The sequence below is a fragment of the Vipera berus genome, assembly GCF_964194415.1.
Source record: "Vipera berus genome assembly, chromosome: 3".
NCBI lineage: Eukaryota > Metazoa > Chordata > Lepidosauria > Squamata > Viperidae > Vipera > Vipera berus.
In genome coordinates, this window is record NC_138204.1 from 102,326,320 (window position 1) to 102,346,677 (window position 20,358).

The window sequence follows — 20,358 nt, forward strand, 5'->3', positions numbered from 1 at the left end:
ATTAGTTGCTACTTGGTCAGCCATTAGCATACTAAATTGTTCTTTCAATAAATGTATCGAGGTCCTTAAATTATTATCCAATGGATTCAAAATAAAATCTTTCTCCTTAGATTTAATCTCTTCCTCAAGATCTAAACGTTTTTGCATTTGCTTACGCCTATAAGCATTATTCATATAAATCAACACCCCTCTCATGTAAGCTTTACTAGCATCCCAAACCATTCCCATCGATGTACCTTTATGCATATTTATAACAAAAAATTCTTTCAGTTGTTCTCTACATTTCTGCAAAAACACCTCATTTGTAAATAGATTCTCATTCAATCTCCAGGATCTTCTATTATCATCTTCAGCAAAGAACTCCAACCAAACAGGACTATGATCCGCCAATGTCCTAGGAAAAATCTTAACGTTCTTAACCCTAGAGAGAAGATCAGTAGTAATTAAAATAAAATCAATCCTAGAGAAGGATTTGTGTCTGTCCGGAAAAAAAGTAAAATCTCTGTCCTTCATATTCCTTTCCCGCCATATATCTCTTAGGGCCAAATCCTCCTTCAAATCAAAAAAGGCTTTGGGCACTTTCAAATAATTAGAAGGGTTTTTAAAAGATCCCTTCTTATCTTCAAATGAGTCCAAAACTCCATTCCAGTCCCCCATCATAATAACAGATTTGTAATCCAGTTCGATTAGTCTTTGATGTAAAAATTTTAAAAAAAACTTTTGCTGTTGTTGATTTGGAGCATATAGTCCAATAAGAAGAACTTTCTTTCCTTGTAACATCAGTTCAATACTAACATATCTCCCTTGTTTATCCGATTCAATTAATCTAGCCAAAAAATCTTTTCTTAGATAAATGACCACTCCAGCCTTCTTGTCCGGAGCACAGGCTGCAAAATGTGTTCCCAACTGGGAATTAACCAAAAACTTTTGGTCCTTTAATGCAATATGAGTCTCTTGTAAGCAGACAATGTAATTTTTATGTTGTTTCAAATAGTAAAATACTTTCTTTCTTTTCTTTGGTGAGTTTAAACCATTAACATTCCATGTCAGGAACTTCACCATCTCTGGTGACCAGGAGCCTTTGGAACATGACCTGAATATCACCTGTTGCTCTCTTCAGGCGTGCTCCTCCCACAGGCTCTGAAACAGCCGCATCTTGTGTAGTTAAACCAGATACAAGCTTCTGTTTTTGCTCTTTTTCCTTACGCTTGTATGTAGCCCTAGTCATCCTCTGCCAAACTCTGCTCCATAGTCTTAGCCTGCTGCATCTCCTCAAGAGGCAGTGACATTGCCCCTTCACTCAACTGTTTATCTTCTTGTCTTACCTCTGTTCTTTTAACTCGAGGAGACGGTGGTGAGCCTGCTTTAAGGACCTTAGTATAAAAATCTTTTGCTTTTAAAATTGTATTCAACCTGTACCTCATCCCTGCATAATTCACCACAATTCCAATGGGTATTTCCCATCTAAACTGAATTTGTCGCTTCTTAAGCTCATCAGACAGAAAGGCGAAGTCTTTCCTTTTTCTAAGAATTTTTGGGGGTATCTCCTTTAAAATTATAATATCTTGGCCTGCAATTTGGAATCTTTCACGGTAAAAAGCTTGGATGATTGCATTTCTAGTTAATCTCCTGGAGAAGTAAATCACTACATCTCTAGGTAAATTTTTCTGTCTAGCAATCCAGGAATTAACCCTAAATGTCTTATCCATCTCTTTAACTAATCCTTCAGGTTCACATTTCAAGACAGGAGCCACTGCCTGTGCCACTTCCCATTCCAAATCTTCTTTAGGGTTCTCTCTCAAACCCCTTATACGCAATGCAAACTCCATGTCTCTATATTGTGAAATGATAATTTCATCTTCTGTTCTGTCAATTTTAATCTCTGCTCTGTCCAATTTCGGTTCAGCACTGATAATTTTATTTTCCAAATTCTCAACATACTCCATAACTGAATCCACACGAACATCCAGGCATTCAATGTGTGCAGCCAAGCCCTGAAGTGCAAGCACTATATCCTCCCTCATCTGCTTGTTTTGATTAACAAATTCTTCCTTTGTTTCTTTTATTTCTTGCTGTAATACTTGCGTTGATTGCATCACAACTTGCTGAATGTCTGCCAGTGTAAATGCAGGTGGTGGTGGGGGAAGGTGGTTGTACTGTAGGTTTCATTGTAGTTTGCCCTGCAGCTTGTGATAAAGGTGAAGAAATGGCACTTTTAGAGATTGTAGGGCCTCCCCCACGCCTTGCAGCCATCTCTTAAGTTTTGATTTCCTCTTTCTTCTAGCAGAATCAAAGTTCAAAAAAGAAAAAGAAAAAAAGGGAGAGGGAGAGGGAGAAAAAATAATAGTTTTTCTCCCAAATTCCTTATCCTTCAATAAAAATAAAAGCAAACTCTCAAATACACAAAATCTGGTAGTGGTTAGAATCAGTTGCAAATTGTATCTCATACTATGTTGCGAAATGTAGCAACTTTCCAAAACTGTCAGTTCATACAAGAAAGCAACATTCCAGCGCCATTTTTACTCCAGTTCAATCAGCTTAAAACTTGAAGAAGATAATGAATCTGAGTTAAAGTTAAAATCCAGCTTAAAAATTCAAATCCTCCTGTTTCGCTCTGCCTGCTTCTCAAAGAAAAAATACTCACAGTCCCATCTAAGCAGCAGATGTAGTTGTCGCATCTGGTTCCACTCCCTTATGGAGTGAAAGCGTCCTGGGAGCGGAGAGAGCCTGGGCTCCAAGGGAACTCACACTATCAACCCCCAAAGTAATTGAGGAATTGACAGGGGAGCTCTACCTCTACACAGACAAGCTCATCTCTCCCTCTTCTCCTGAGGGAGAGACTTTGGCACCTCGGAACAGCTGATTTTCACTGTCTCCTAGCGCTTAACGCTTCCCAAGATCGGGCAGCTATTATTTTAGATTATGTAATTCACATGGACCATCCATACTTCCAACATTTCTTTATAAATTCTATGCAATTATTTGAGGAGAAGTAGACTTGCTATCTTTCTTACTACCTTTCAATTCCTAGCCAGAAGAGACTTTCATCTATTCACATTTTCTGACTTATATTTTGTAGACCTGAGATAGATAGACAGACGGACAGACAAACAGACAGACAGACAGACAGACAGACAGACAGACAGACAGACAGACAGATAGATAGATAGATAGATAGATAGATATCATTTGCTTCCCCTTATCCCTCCTGCAAATACCTACAGTATAATCAGAACCCATAATGGTTTTCAAAATGTATGATAAACTCTGTTTTGCTGCTATTGCACAGCAGATGAACAGTGGCTAATAATTACAGTCAATGCTAAGTTAATTGGTAGCCAAAAAATACATCAAACCACTGTTAGCACAAGATATATAGTTTATCGTGCAGCAAGGACCACTAGAGACAGCAGGCTTGGTTCTTGAAGCTTTATTTGCGAAGGGCACCCAGCGAAAACACAGCCGGGGGTTCCCTCTATTTATACACAACTTTGACAGGTAACCAACCAATAACAACAAAGAGTTCTCCCACCGCGTGGCTTCAGCCAATCCTCTGTCGGCGAGCTCTGACAGCTGGGAGCTGTCAACAACCGCTGCACCTCTTCTTCAGCTGGCGGCAAGCCTTTTGACAGCTCCGGCTAATGTGCATGCGTGGCCGCAGGCAGCCTTGACAGCTGTCATGAGCTGCACCTGCGTGGCCAGCTAGCAGTGGCATTTTGACAGCTGTCAACTGTCAAGCGGCTGCTGCACCTTTTTTACCTCATGGCGTTTGTGTCTTTTACAGAACTGTAAATATACAACACCCCTTTTCCCCCTCTCTTGCTTTAGACAGAATACTCTTGGAGATTGTGGGCTGTTAAGGGCGTTTTCCTACCCTATTGATTCTCTGACCTGTTTCTGGCCCATTCGAAATCTGCAAGGTATGCAGGAGCCATTTTAGATCTGCTGGAGCAGTGGGGGGTGGGTTTCACTGCCCAGGTCCTCCTTCCCCCTAATGGGGGGAAGTGGAGGATCCATGGCCCTCTGGTCCCTGGGTGGTGGGGATATCGGGAGAAGAGGGGTGGGGCTGTGTACCTCTGGTGCTGGAGTAGGTATGGGGAGATTTCCATGCCTCAGTGACTCAATGGGGTCTGGACAGGGGAATGGGTTGAGGGGGAGATTTTGGGGGCCCCTGTTCCTGAGTTGATCCACATGTCCCCTGATGTGGTTCCCTCCCCGCAGATCTATCACGTAGGAGATGGGTCCGGTTTGCTCCGTGACAATGCCCTGAAGCCATTTGTCCCCTCCCCCAAAGTTCCTCACCCAAATGAGTTGACCGGGGGCAAAAGTCCTTGGCAGGGTGGGATGTTCTGGTTCCGTGGCTGCTCTGTCTGGATGCAGTCTGTCCAACTTAGTTACAAGCCGGCAGCCCCACCACAGTTCTGCAGGTGATTTTCCGGTGGTAGAGAAGGGAGTGGAGTGTTGGGCCAGGAGGAACTGGGCCAAGCGACAGTGCCAGTCTCCAGTGATGATTTTCCGCAGGGAGTCCTTGGTGGCCTTCACCATGACCTCTGCAAGGCCATTCGAAGATGGATGGAAGGGAGCTGACGTAGTATGTCTAATTGAGTTGTCCCTGGTGAAAATCTGGAAGTCACAAGAGGTAAATTGGGGCCGTTGTCGGAGACTAGGACATCTGGAAGCCTGTGGGTAGCAAAAAACCCCTCTCAAACCCCTGATTGTGGCGGCTGAGGTCATGCTGGAGCCTGGAATGACCTCTAGCCATTTAGAGAAACTATCAACCACAATAAGGAACACTTGACCTTGAAAGGGGCCGGCATAGTCAATGTGAACCCTGGACCAGGGGTTCCTAGTCATTTCCCATTTGTGGACAGGGGCCTGTGGTTGGGGGGGGTCTGGTTTGTTGGCACATGTAGCAGCCAGCTACGTGCCTTTCTATATCTTTATCGAGACCCGGCCACCAGAGGTAGCTGCGGGCCAACGCCTTCATTTTAATAATGCCTGGGTGGCCGTCGTGGAGTGTGTGTAAAGCTTTTGATCTGTGAGGGTCTGGGATTATAACCCAGCTGCCCCACAGTATACAGCCCAAATGTGAAGACAGTTCATGTCACCTAATAAAATAGGCCTGGAATTCTGGGCCGGGGGTGATGGCCTGCCATCCTGACAAGACCCATGCTAGTACCCTGCTAAGGACTTTGTCCCTGCTTGTTGTGGTGGCAATGTCTTTAGCTGACAGGGGGCGTTCTGGCAGCTCCTGGATCGCAAGGATGTGGCCTGCTGGTGCTGGGTCTGAGTCCAGACTGGGCAAGGGCAGTCTACTTAACCCATCAGCATGGCCCATTTGCTTCCCTGGTTTGTGTACTAGTTTAAAGGAATATGCTGCCAAGAATGTGGTCCATCGCAGCATTCTTGGGGACAGGATTTGGGGTGTTTGCTTGTCCCCTAGCAGAGGTTTGTGATCTGTAAAGATTGTAAATGGGCGGCCGTATAGGTAACCATGAAATTTCTTTACGCTGGCCACAATTGCTAATGCTTCTTTGTCTATTTGTGAGTAGTTGCGCTCTGCCCTAGAGAGAGTTCTGGAATAGTACGCGACAGGCGATTGGGTCCCGTCTGTATGCAAGTGGCTCAGAACTGCTCCAATTCCGTATGGGGAGGCATCGCATGCTACGCACAGAGGCATTTTTTCTCTATAGTGGGTGACAGTGGACTTGTTGGAGAGAAGTCTTTTAAGATGCCTGAAACTGTCCTTGTGCATTTGGGTCCACTGGCAGGGGGCCCCTTTGTCAAGCAATCTGTGTAAGGGCTCAGCGATGGTTTCTTTCTGGGGCAGGAAGGCATGATAAAAGTTAAGGAGCCCCAGGAAGGCTTGTAGCTCAGACTTGTTCTTAGGTGCTGGGGCAGCCTTGATGGCCAGGATTTTTGAGTCTGTGGGGTGAATTCCTTGGGCATCGATTCTGTACCCCAAAAATTCAGTGGAAGGTACCCCTATTGAGCATTTTTCCTTTTTTAATTTGAGACCTGCAGTGCGAAATCTGCTCAGCACCTCCTGCAGTCTCTCTGCTGAAATCCCCTTGGTTTCCCCTGCGATTAACACATCGTCAAAATAGGGGCAAACCCCGGGAATTCCTTTAAGTGTTTTCTCCATGACTTCCTGGAAAATGCCAGGAGCCACTGCTATGCCGAATTGCAGGTGGTTCACTTTGAAAGCCCCACGGTGAGTGACAATGGTCTGCGCATCTGCCGTTTCCTTGGAGACTGGGAGCTGAAGGAATGCATGCGCTAAGTCTAGTTTGGCGAAAATGGTGCGTGACTGGATTTCTGACAGCACATCCTTGACAGCCGGGACCGGGTAAGCATGGGGGTTCAGGGCATGGTTGAGGGTCGCCTTATAGTCAGCGCAGACCCAGACCTCCCTGTTAGGCTTGACTGGGGTGACTATGGGGGTTTCCCAAGTTCCCCCGTCAGTCAGCTCTAATAGCCCGAGTTTTACTAGCCTGTCTAGTTCATCCTCAGTTTTGCTCTTGAGGGCAAAGGGGACTCTTCTGGCTTTTATCCTGACAGGCAAAATCTCAGGGTTCAGTTTTAATTCTATCAGGGGGTCTGTGTATTTCCCTAAGGATCCGTCAAACACGTCTGCGAACTGATGGCAGGGGTCTGTGTTTGGTCTATTCCCTCAATTCTTATTCCCAGGGCTTCGAACCAGTCGAGGCCGATGAGGCTGGTCTGCCTCCCCTCAGTAATTTGGGTGGAGAGCTCCCCTCGGAACTGCTTGTATTCGACTTTCAGCTTAGTTTTTCCCTTTAACTTGATGGGAGCCCCCTGGAAGTCAGCGAGCAGGATTTGGGAGGGATGTAGGGGGAAGTGGCATTTTCAATGTTGAAAAATTCCCTGAAGGGTGTCTCATGAGATAACGGAGACTTTTTGTCCCACAAACATGTGGCTTTTACAGTGCTGTTCAACCCATCTTACGCGTACCACCAGCCAGGTGCTCACGTACCACTAGTGGTACGCGTACCCCCGGTTGAAAACCCCTGATCTATTTTCGAATAAACTTTGGAGAAACTGCTGCTAACCCAGATGCAAGTGCATTATTTTTTTCTCTCTCTCTGCAATCCATAAAGTCAAATGTATTTATCTGTCTATCTACAGTATGTGTCTGAGTTCCCAGCCAGCAGCTTTTCTGCTTAGTTGCATTAAACAATATTGATTATATAAAATAAATCTGGGCAGAAGTCAATAGTCAAGGTAGAGGACATTTTGGTTTTCTGTTCATACAACTGTCAGACCAATAAACTGAGTCAGGTTTATAGAAGGTAAACATAAGATCTGATTTTTCTCTGGTTATCAGAATGAACATGAAATTACAAGCATTAAGTGATTTGCAAACAGGCAATCATATGGCCTTTGCTAATAATAATAATTAGAGATTTTAACAAGCACTTCCTTATATTTGGGGAACAGTCTATCATATTGTTGTATTCTTCTAAACATTTTGAAAAAGCTGGACAAATAGCTGCCAGTGAAAGCTGCATAAACTTTTGTGTACTAGCAATTGACAAAAGTGATCATTTATCTAGATAATCTCTGAAGGCTTGATCCAAAACAATTAAGCCATATTTTAGTATTTGTTTCTACCATTCAGTTTTAGTTGTTATGAATTTGTTCTTCTCCGGGCCAATTTCTTCAATCATTCTCTGTACTTATCCTTTTGACTATAATAACCTCAATGTTTCTGATATGGAGTTATGATATTGGTTTTTAAATATGAGGATGTCCTAATAAATAAATATAATCCAAGAGATCCCAGCCTGACAAGGACTAATAAGACCGTATGATTATTAATAGAAACCATTCTAATAGGTAACATTTATGAAGGGAGAAAGATAAGAAAAAAATATTCTTTTTTTAATAAAATATTTTATTGATTTTCCATTTTTATATATAAGTATTTAGAAGGCAACATGGTAATTGGGTTAAACAATAGTTCAGTAATACCATCTTTTGTAGGTATCTCAGGTTATATCATCAAATATTTCTTCTCTGTTTCCCTTAACATTTCCTATTTCATATTTAAGCTAACAAATTAGTATAAACTTCATTATCGCAGTTATAAATACATTTTTGCTAATACATATCTTCAGTGCTTTTTTTGTAAAAGAAAAAGGTGCCAGAACTCACACATGTTATACAACCCGCCTAGCCTACCCTGCAAGGTTCCATCCAAAAAAGGTGCCGGAACTCCGTTCTGAGCGTTCTATGACAAAAACAGCCCTGCATATCTTGATAAATCTTGATAAATAGTCAATGTCCTGTTGTTAAATTTTACCTAATTTTAAATTTTAATTACATATTTCCAGTTTGATTTTTAATATCTGTAGTATTTAGCTTTCAGGTGACCTAAACTTCCTTTATCTCATTTCATGAAAATTATAATATTTTAAATACACATATTAGATACTTAAATATTTGTTGTTGTTGTTAGTTGCGAAGTCACCCATCGCGACCCTATGGACAATATTCCTCCAGGCTTTAATGTCCTCTACCATCTTCTGGAGTCCATTTAAGCTCACGCCTACTGCTTCAGTGACTCCATCCAGCCACCTCATTCTCTGTCATCCCCTTCTTCTATTGCCCTCAATCTTTCCCAGCATTAGGCTCTTCTCCAGTGAGTCTTTCCTTCTCATTAGGTGGCCAAAGTATTTGAGTTTTAGCTTCAGGATCTGGCCTTCTAAAGAGCAGTCAGGGTTGATCTCCTCTAGGACTGACCGGTTTGATCGCCTTGCAGTCCAAGGGACTCGCAGGAGTCTTCTCCAGCACCATAGTTCAAAGGCTTCAATTCTTTGGCGCTCAGCCTTTCTTATGGTCCAGCTTTCACTGCCATACATTGCAACTGGGAAGACCATAGCCTTGACTATATGCACTTTTGTTGACAGGGTGATGTCTCTGCTTTTTAGTGTGCTGTCTAGATTTGCCATGGCTTTCCTCCCAAGGAGCAAGCATCTTTTAATTTCTTGGCTACAGTCCCCATCTGCAGTGATCTTGGAGCCCAGGAAAATAAAATCTGTCACTAGCTCCATTTCTTCCCCATCTATTTGCCAGGAATTGAGAGGGCCGGATGCCATGATCTTGGTTTTCTTAATGTTTAGTTTCAACCCAAGTTTTGCACTCTCCTTCTTCACTCGCAACAAGAGGCTCTTTAGTTCCTCTTCACTTTCTGCCATTAGAGTGGTATCATCTGCATATCTAAGGTTGTTGATGTTTCTTCTGGCAATCTTAATTCCAACATTTGATTCATCTAGCCCTGCCTTTCTCATGATGTGCTCTGCATATAAGTTAAATAGGCAAGGCGACAGTATACAGCCTTGCCGGACTCCTTTCCCAATTTTGAACCAATCAGTGGTTCCATGTCCAGTTCTCACTGTTGCTTCTTGGCCCGCATATAGATTTCTCAAGAGACAAATAAGATGGTTTGGTATGCCCATCTCTTTAAGGACTTGCCACAGTTTGTTATGATCCACACAATCAAAGGCTTTAGCATAGTCAATGAAGCAGAAGTAGATGTTTTTCTGGAACTCTCTAACTTTCTCCATGATCCAGCATATGTTAGCAATTTGATCTCTAGTTCCTCTGCCTCTTTAAAATCCTGCCTGTACTTCTGGTAGTTCTCGATCCACATACTGCTGGAGTCTAGCTTGTAGAATTTTAAGCATAACTTTACTAGCATGAGAAATGAGTGCAATGGTGCGATAGTTTGAACATTCTTTGGCACTGCCTTTCTTTGGAATTGGAATGTAAACTGATCTTTTCCAATCCTGTGGCCACTGTTGAGTTTTCCAAATTTGCTGGCAAATTGAGTGTAGCACTTTTACTGCATCGTCTTTTAAGATTTTGAATAGCTCAGCTGGAATACTGTCATCTCCACTAGCTTGGTTGTTGGTCAACTTTTCTAAGGCCCAGTTCACTTCACATTCTAGGATGTCTGGCTCGAGGTCAGTGACCACCTCATTGTGATTATCAGGGACGTTAAGCTCATTCTTGTATAGTTCTTCTGTGTAATTTTGCCACCTCTTCTTAATCTCTTCTGCCTCTGTTAGGTCCCTGCCATTTTGGTCCTTTATCATGCCCATTTTTGCATGAAACGTTCCTTTCATCTCGCCAATTTTCTTGAAAAGATCTCTGGTCCTCCCTATTCTATTGTTTTCTTCTATTTCTTTGCACTGTTCATTTAAGAAGGCATTCTTATCTCTTCTAGCTATTCTTTGGAATTCTGCATTCAATTGGGCGTATCTTTCTTTTTCTCCCTTGCCTTTCGCTTCCCTCCTTTCCTCAGCTATTTGCAAAGCTTCCTCAGACAGCCATTTTGCTTTCTTGCATTTCTTTTTCTTTGGGATGGTTTTGGTTGCTACCTGTTGTACAATGTTGCGAACCTCTGTCCATAGTTCTTCAGGCACTCTATCAGATCTAATTCCTTAAATCTATTTGTCACCTCTACTGTATATTCAACAGGGATATGATTTAATTCATACCTGACAGGCCTAGCGCTTTTCCCTACTTTCTTTAATTTAAGCCTAAACTTTGCAACAAGAAGCTCATGGTCTGAGCCACAGTCAGCTCCTGGTCTTGTTTTTACTGACTGTATAGAGCTTCTCCATCTTTGGCTGCAGAGCATATAGTCAATCTGATTTCTGTGTTGACCGTCTGGTGATGTCCATGTGTAGAGCCGTTTCTTGGGTTGTTGGAAAAGAGTGTTTGCTATGACCATTGTATTCTCTTGACAAAATTCTATCAGCCTGTGCCCTGCTTCATTTTGTACTCCAAGGCCAAACTTGCCTGTTATTCCAGTTATCTTTTGGCTTCCTACTTTAGCATTCCAATCCCCCATGATGATAAGAATATCATTTTTTGGTGTTAGTTCTATAAGGTGCTGTAGTGCTTCATAGAACTGGTCAATTTCATCCTCTTCAGCACCGGTGGTTGGGGCATAGACTTGGACTACTGTGATATTGAATGGTTTGCCTTGGATTCAAACTGAGATCATTCTGTCATTTTGAGGATTGTATCCCAGTATTGCTTTTCCTACTCTTTTATTGACTATGAAGGCTACTCCATTTCTTCTGAGGGATTCTTGCCCGCAGTAGTATACCTGATGGTCATTTGAATTAAATTCACCCATTCCTGTCCATTTTAGTTCGCTGATACCTAACATGTCGATGTTTAGTCTTGTCATCTCTTGTTTGACCACGTCCAGCTTTCCTTTATTCATGGATCTTACATTACAGGTTCCTATGGAGAAAAAATCTTTACAGCATCGGACTTTCCTTTTACCACCAGACATATCCACAGCTGAGCATCCTTTCGGCTTTGGCCCAGTCACTTCATTCTTTCTGGCGCTACTAGTACTAGCCCTCTGCTCTTCCCCAGTAGCATATTGGATGCCTTCCGACCTGAGGGGTTCATCTTCCAGCGTCATATCGTCTTGCCTTTTGGTACTGCCCATAGGGTTTTCATGGGAAAGATACTGGAGTGGTTTGCCATTTCCTTCTCCAGTGGATCATGTTTTGTCAGAACTCTCTGCTATGACCTTTCCATCTTGGGTGGCCCTGCATGGCATAGCTCATAGCTTCATTGAATTACGCAAGCCCCTTCGCCACGACAAGGCAGTAATCCATGAAGGGGTACTTAAATATATTCTTATTCTATTCCCTAAACATTTTCTTCTTCTGGTCCTAATACATTACCATCTTAATTAATTCTTTGGGCTAGTCAATAATTCAAACCTATTTTCTAATAGTTAGTTTACATTTCCCTTGTACATCTAAATCTTCAATATTAAACAGATTAATCCCTTATTTTTGTTATTTTCCAACTATTTTAAATCTAGTAATCAAATTTCCCTTTATCTCAAAATCTCCCTTTAGCCCACTAGCTAACAAATTAGAATCCTCTCTGATAAATCAAAAGGCCCCAGTTTTTCAACCTAATTCTAGCTTTCTTCTTTTGGCAACTAGGTTTCCATACCAGTGTTTTTAAGTCATCAAATACGTAGATCTCCTTTCATTCTTGCATTTATGATTTGAATTAAAGGAGACCATTTCATTGCCAGTTTTCTGAAAAATCTGGCCCATTTATAGTCCTTAGGCTGTTGCCCTGATATCCCAGATCAATCTGTTTGTTCTGATGTAGTTGTCTTCAATTCGATCTGGTCTTTCTTTTTTCTCAAAATTCTTCTGGTTTGCATAGAAGGTCATTTCCAGTTTTGGAATTATTGCTTTTTTCATCTGATTTTATTGTGCTTGTTGTTCTGTAGAGCCCTCTGTCTTGATATCCACTTGTTCCACTCCTATTGTTTTTTGAGTTAATCATTTTCTAGCTGCAATCAGGATTTCACTTTCTGGAGATAAGCTGGCACCTTTGTCTTTCAAGTTAGCTTTAAGTCTGTCAATATCTGCCAGGATGATTTCAAGTATAAGTTTTAGTGTATCTGAGCTCTTTTGTTGATCCTCCTCCATTTCTGATATAGTTAGAGACGGTCTTTCTAGTGAAGGCTATTTATTAAACAACAGTCATTAAGTGTTCTCCTCCACCATTCCTACCAAATACATTACCCAGCTGCTCTCTCAAGATTAATTCTCTCATAGATAGTACCAAGGTCAGACCTGGGAAATAAACAAGTCTCTTTGTCAGAATTAATAAAACTGCTGTACTGAGCCTCATCACAAGATGTTCCCAATAGCATTTAGAGTCTTTTTCAGATCCTGGGCTAGATTCTTATCCGATTTAAGTTCTTTTTGCAAGTAAAGCAAAATAGTATTTAGTATTTAGTATTTTATTAAATTTGTATACCACCCTTCTCCCGAAGGACTCAGGGCGGTGAACAGGGCATATATAAATAGAAAATACAAAAATTTAAAGAGAATTAAACAATTGCCCAGATAAAAACAGTAACAGTATAAAAACCCATTAAAAACCCTAATGTCCCCCATCAGGCCAGGCCAGCTTGTTCAAATAAATGGGTCTTCAGACCGCGGTGGAAGGAGCGAAGGTCCGGTGCCGTCCGGAGCTCAACCGGCAGTTGGTTCCATAAAGCTGGAGCGCCCACAGAGAAGGCCCTCCCCCTGGGGGCCACCAGCCGACATTCTCTGACCGGAGGCACCCTGAGGAGGCCCTCTCTGTGGGAACGCACAGGGCGGAGGGAAGTTGACGCCGGCAGCAGGTGGTCCCCGAGGTACTCCGGACCCATGCTATGTAAGGACTTAAAGACCATAACCAAAACCTTGAATCTCACCCGGAAGACAACTGGTAACCAATGCAGCTCGCGGAGCAAAGGTGTAACATGGAAGTACCAGGAAACTCCCAAGACAACTCTCGCAGCCGCATTCTGTACCAGTTGGAGCCTCCGAGTGGTCTTCAAGGGGAGCCCCATGTAAAGAGCATTGCAGTAGTCCAGGCGAGAGGTCACGAGCGCATGAGTGACCGTACACAGGGCATCCCGGTCCAGATAGGGCCACAACTGGCGCACCAGGCGAACCTGGGCGAAAGCCCCCCTAGTCATGGCTACTATATGGTCTTCCAGGGTAAGCCGTGAATCCAGGAGGACTCCCAAGTTGCGAGCCCTATCCACGGGGGGTAAAATCTCACCCCCCATAAAAAGAGGTGGAATATTTTGAATGTCCTGGGATGCTGGAATGCACAGCCACTCAGTCTTGTCAGGGTTGAGCTGAAGTCTGTTCCTCCCCATCCAGACCCGAACCGCCTCCAGGCAACGGGACATCACATCGAGGGCATCACTGGGGTGGTTTGGGGTCGAAATGAAAAGCTGGGTATCATCGGCGTACTGATGATACCCAACTCCAAAACCATGAATGATCTCACCCGGCGGTTTCATGTAGATGTTGAACAGGAGAGGCGAGAGGACTGAACCCTGAGGAACTCCACAAACGAGAGTCCTTGGGGTCGACCTTTGCCCCCCTGCCAACACCAACTGCGAGCGTCCCAGGAGATAGGAGGAGAACCACTGAAGAACTGTGCCTCCCACTCCCAATCCCCTGAGATGCCGCAGCAGGATACCATGGTCAATGGTATCGAAAGCCGCCGAGAGGTCTAATAGGACAAGGACAGAGGAATGTCCTCTGTCCCGGGCCCTCCAGAGATCATTCACCAGAGCGACCAATGCTGTCTCTGTGCTGTACCCGGGCCTGAAACCCGATTGGGACGGGTCTAGATAATCCGCTTCATCCAGAACCAGGGGGAGCTGATGCGCCACCACACTCTCAACAACCTTCGCAAGAAAGCGAAGGTTGGAGACCGGATGAAAGTTATTCAATACATCTGGGTCCAGGGCAGGCTTCTTGAGGAGAGGTCTCACCACCGCCTCCTTCAAGACAGTGGGGAAATTACCCTCACTCAAAGAAGCAGATATAACTGCCTGGAACCAGCCTCGTGTCCTCTCCCGAGCTGCATAGACCAGCCAAGAAGGGCACGGGTCCAATAAACATGTGGTGGAGCTCAACCTCCCCATAATCCTGTCCACTTCCTCAGGGGTCACAGAATCAAACTCCTCCCAGATAACATCGACAAGACCGCCCGTGTCCTGATCATCGGACTCTGCCCAGTTGGAGTCCAGACCGGTCCGAATCCGAGCGATTTTATCCGACAGATGTTGACCAAACTCCTCGGCACGGCCCTGCAAGGGTTCCTCCCTCACCTCCTGATTAAGGAGGGAGCGGGTCACCCTAAACAGGGCAGCCGGGCGATTATCTGCGGACGCGATGAGGGCAGAGAAGTAATTACACCTCGCCGCCCTCATCGCTGCAAGATAAGACCTAATAAATTTTCTTAGTCGCAACTGGTCGGATTCGGATCGGCTGGACCTCCAACAGCTCTCTAGGCCCCGTTTCCGACGCTTCATCTCCCAGAGCTCCATAGAGAACCATGGAGCTCGTTGGGATCTGCACCGGGTCAGGGGCTGCAAGGGTACAACTCGGTCAAGTGCCTCAGTGGCCGCCCTTTCCCAGGCTTCCACTAGGGCATCCGCCGAGTTGTGAGCAACGGAGGCAGGTGGGGACCCCAGCGCTGCCTGGAACCTGTCAGGATCCATTAAGCGCCTGGGGCGGTACCATCTGGTTGGCTCCATACCCCCACGGCGGGGGGTGGCAAAACGGAAGACCAGCCGCAGGAGGTAATGATCGGTCCATGACAGGGGCATAATAAATGGAGAGCCCCCACCAAGATCATCAAACCACCGTCCAGATAAGAAAACCAGGTCAAGGGTGTGGCCTCCCTCATGAGTTGGTTCAGAAATTACTTGCATCAGGTCCATGGCCGTCATGGAAGCCATGAACTCCCGAGCTAACTCAGATGAACCTGCTAGGGATGGTAGATTGAAGTCACCCAAAACTATGAGTTTGGGGAACTCAATCACCAACCCAGAGAGGACATTGAGTAGCTCAGGCAGGGCTGCCGCTGCGCAACTAGGCGAAAAGTACACCAGCAGCAAGCCCAACTGCGCCCCCAGACCAAATCTCAAAAAGAGAGACTCACACCTGACTATCTGAGGAACGGTGGTCTCTCGCGGACATAAGGTCTCCCTGATAGCTACCGCCACTCCCCCGCCCCTACCTTGAGCCCAGGGCTGGTGTAGCACCCGGAAACCTGGTGGGCAGAGATCGACCAAAGGGACCCCACCCTCTGGACCCAACCAAATCTCCGTGATGCAAGCCAGGTCCGCATGCTCACCCTCAACTAAATCCCGAACAAGGGGAGCTTTATTAACCACGGACCTGGCATTCAGGTACACCAGCCGGAGCTCAGGAGGCTGCGCATCCTCGCTCCCAGGACCTCGGGGAACAAACAGAGGGTCGGAGCGCCTCACCGCTTGTAAGTAGCGGAGACGACCCCCCCGGTAATGATACGGCCCTCTGTTCATGCACCTGCTGCCATTCCCCAACGTCGTGGGAATCGGTAGTCCCACGACCCGCTCCTGAGCCCCGGAGGCAACCACACCCCGCTCTCCCCCCGCACAATCAGACCCAGGCCTGGCCTGAGCCACGGTTGATTGACCACCCCCCATAGCCAAACAACCACCACCCACTCCCACCCCTCTCCCTAACCCCATAAAAATTTTACTAAAAAGTTAACCAGGGGCCTCCTATTAAATTTATATTGAAGGCCCCTGCCCCTGCCCGGCCAGCAGATTCCAGTGAGAATATGAATTTTTTGGGTCCCCAAATTCCAAACAGAAGACAGATGTCCAGTTGTGGTAAGTTACACTTTTCAAAGCTTTATTTCCCCAGGGTAAGCAGGAGCTGCCATTTTAGAGGGTGGGGTGATGGAGTTCCCTTCCCTCTTTCCTCAGAAGGGGATAAATTTTCAATATGCTTTTAACAGGATAAATTTGGGGTAGAGAGAAGGTAAAATCTCACCCAATTTTCTACATTGCTTTCAGGGTGCTTGGTAGTGAGTTTGGCCTTGGCTGTCAGCAGCTTGATGATGGGCCATAAATGACCGATCTTTTCTCCATAGGTTCAAACACCTGCCCTGGTTCAAACAGGAGGGCTGCCACCCTTCTACGATCACTTGGGGGTCCTCTTCACACTCGTCACCCCTCCAAGGTGACTTCCAACCCTCTTCAGGGTCCCCCGGCAGGAGAAAACCAGATGGTGGGGGGAGTGATCTCCTCACACGTCCACCAGCACCACGATCGCAAACCCAATCACCTCTCCAGTGATTGTACTATTCTGGTCTTTCCTTAGTTGTCTACCAGGTGGCCATTCCTGGTAGCCATTCCAACTAGTGTGTCTATTTTCATACCATTCATCTGTGATAAGCACTAGAATTTGAACAAATTTCTTATTTTCCTCTACCCCTTCCATTTCCCATGTAGGCCACGCTCTAAATCAGAGGTCTCCAACCTTTTGGGCATCAGGGACTGGTTATGTGGAGAGAGGTTTTTCTGAAAACTCGAGGGGACATTGTTTTGTGTGCTGCCTGCATCCTGCAAATGGCATTTTGCTTGTTTGTGTGTACCGGTTGCTGGCATGCTGTGGCCCAGTACTGGTGCATGGACCGGGGGTTGGGGACCCCTGCTCTAAACTGTAACCTAGATGCAGGAATGTGACCATTCCTACTGATGTTATTATGCTATTCTCTGAGCATTTTTTGGAGTAAGGAGTGGGAATAAACCAAGTATATAAATAAATATTATAATAATATAATGAGCAGGAACTCTAGAGTGCAGCTGAAATTTGACAATTCATGTGGAAGAATGTAGACCTGGTCTTGGGATGGGGTAAGGGAGCAGTGGTCTATTAAGGAAGGAGAACAGATTACTCAGTCTTGGAACAGATTACTCAGTCGTGGAAACAAAACTTATAATGCCTTGATTTTATTTGGTGTAAGAAGCAGAACATAGAAACTCTGATGGGTTTACAAGATTCTGTTATTCTACTCCACAAGTATAAAGAACATTTTGAAATCCCTGCTGCTTTTCTTTTTAACCTTGCCTGCTCAAAGGACTGACATATCATTTCTAAAATGTCTCTAAATTGCTCATTAACTGTTAGAGAATTTCAGCTCCTCTATGTCTTGAGAATATTCAGCCAAATTCTCCCAATCTGTTTTTTTATTTTTTTTGTCCCCCCAAAAAAACATAGCAGGAACTTTCAGAATACTTATTTTGATCAGTCAAAAAATCTGAATATAAACCTTCAGAGACTTTTCTTCATTATTTTCAGTCATATACTGAAATTAGACATCAGTCCACCCAACTTTCTCTATGCATTTATCAAGAGAGGCTCTCATGTGCTTTGTTTGGTTTTCTTTTTCTAATTAAAGTATCTCACTGCTCGATTAACTTCCTATCAGAGAAATTTCACTGCACTGGAAAAGACAACCTACCGTGACAGTTTCAGGAGATCTATTCATATTACTCATCAGAAAGAAACTTATTCTTTTTTGCAATGTAAAATTATAGCTGGAAGTTATAATACCCATTAGAAAATAAATGGTGTCTGCTGCTCATTATGCTATGCATAAAACAAATTGCATACTGCCAACACAATAGTCCATATGTCCATACTATTGCCATCATTATAACAAGTGTACCAAGTCTAATTTATGATTCCCCTCATAAAGCATCTAATTTCCCTTAAAAATCTATTGACTATGTTGTTGTTGGTGTTTTAAAAAAAGGTTGGCAATTAGCTTTTTCTCTCGAGAGCAGTAAGTAAGGCATAGATATATAATTTTGGACTAATTTCTTTGTGAGCAGCACTCTTCTTACTCTTATAAGGTAGGAATGATAGCATTGACAAAGATATTCAGATGCTATTCTGAGACGTGATCAAATTGTGTGGACAATGGTTTTCCCTATGACACTCTATGGAAGCAAATATTAAGACTTTATAGAAGTAGAATACAAATAATATTGATGCTTATCAACTTTGATGTTGGATAAAGCTCCTGAAAACATCACAAATAGGCAATAATAAATAATTAATAAAAATAAATCAATCAAGAGTTCTCATTCAAGGCATAAATGACCAAGCTCATTTTGTTATATTTTGGACATCTCTTTTCAAAGTTCCATGTTCCTTGAGAAGGAAGAAGGAAACATGGAAAGATAAGATGATTACACTGGCAATCATAAAGGAAAATAAATAAAGGTTATTCTTTTATAAATGGTACCAAATGTAACACCAAATGTAACACCAATGAATTGTATCAAATGTAACACTAAGATGTGGGGGCCATCTATTTCCTGCTTAGACAGAGAATTCACACATGGTAATCAACAAAGCTCTTTTGAAATGTTAAAAAGGATACTCACCTCAAGAAGGGGAGTAAAACAAGATAGTGTAGTGACGGATGTAAGGAAGTTGTTACAATAAGTCTTTTGGAAGTAAAGGTTCAAAGAAGATCTTTTTGACTTCAAAGACTGACTTAAGTTTCTTAAGGGGGGGCATGTATCGAGAAAAGAAAGTATAAATACTTGCTTTGAAACTTGCTCAGCGCGCTCTTTGAACCCAATCCAACTTGGGAAGGGTCTAAGAGGCCGCGTTTGCAAACACTTTCTTTCTTTATTATTTTCTTTATTATTTTCAATTTCTTTTCAATAAATCTTTGTTTTTGTTAACCAGACTTGTCTTTGAGTTGTGAGTATCAAATTTTGGGTTTTTAAATCTCACAATCTTGGCGACAAAACGTGGGGCTCGAAAGAGCCTCTTGGGGCGAGCTGTTCTCAGTAAAGCCCAGGGGCGCGCCTGTTGATTTCAACTGCCTGGAGTTGTCTGAGATCTAGCTTCCCATTGCAGGCTCCGAGCCAAACTAAATTAACAATTCTGGTCTACCAAATCAAAGAATAGGAAAAAGGAAGAGAGTCAACAACTGAGGCCCAGGACCAGGTAACCCAGTGCACTGGCCCAGGTAAGAAACTTTTGCCCCGAAGGAGGGAAACATGCAATTGTACCTGGATGGTCAGGAGAGCGATTGTGGGAGGTTTCTGCAATAATGGCTGTGTGAGTGTGATGGGTTGTGTTCTGGGAACACTGGTAAGTCCAAAGCGAGTGCGGACCTGAAAGGTTGCATTTCCTTAACCCGCGAGGGGAAAGGACAGCCTGAAGGGAAGCGAAGTGGTGTTGAAAATTTTGACTGGCCATAAAATCGAGAACCTCAGGGAACCATAATCAGGGAAACTCTCAAAGAAGATGGGCAATTGTTGTAGTTGTTGCAAACCTGAAGAAAGGGGAAAAAAAACTATAAAATTAACTAATCGAGATATAGAAATTCCTTCTGAGAGTCCATTAGGACAATTACTAAGTCAGTGGGATGATGAAAATTTGGAAGCATGGACTTGTAAGATAACAAAGAGCAGAATGATAACTTTGTGTTTAAAGAAATGGCCTCATTATGTAATTAGTCCACATGATTATCATTGGGACTGGTTGGGAGAGCCAAATAAATATTGGATAGGAAAGTTAGAGCAATATATTCTTAAAAGACCTACCCTAAGCAGTGAAATACCATACGTAAAGCCATGGTATTTTGTGAATTGGGAAGGACCAGTACCACCAGAGGAAGATAAGATTTTTAAATTGAAGGAGGAAAGACCGGGATGGGATCCTTTAGAAAACCTCCCTTTCTCACCTCCTCCTCTTGTCCCCCTCCACAAGTAATACCAAATGCTCCAGCCTTAGAGGATGATCAAGGAGCAGTAGGGGGAATTGAAGAACAACCTATAGCTGAAAGAACATGAAAAAGAGAGAGAGGGAGAAAAAATGAAAAAGAAGAAAAATTATATCCTTTGCAGCAAGTCCCTCAGGGCATAAATGCACAGGGACAGCCAGTGATGGGTTATGTAGC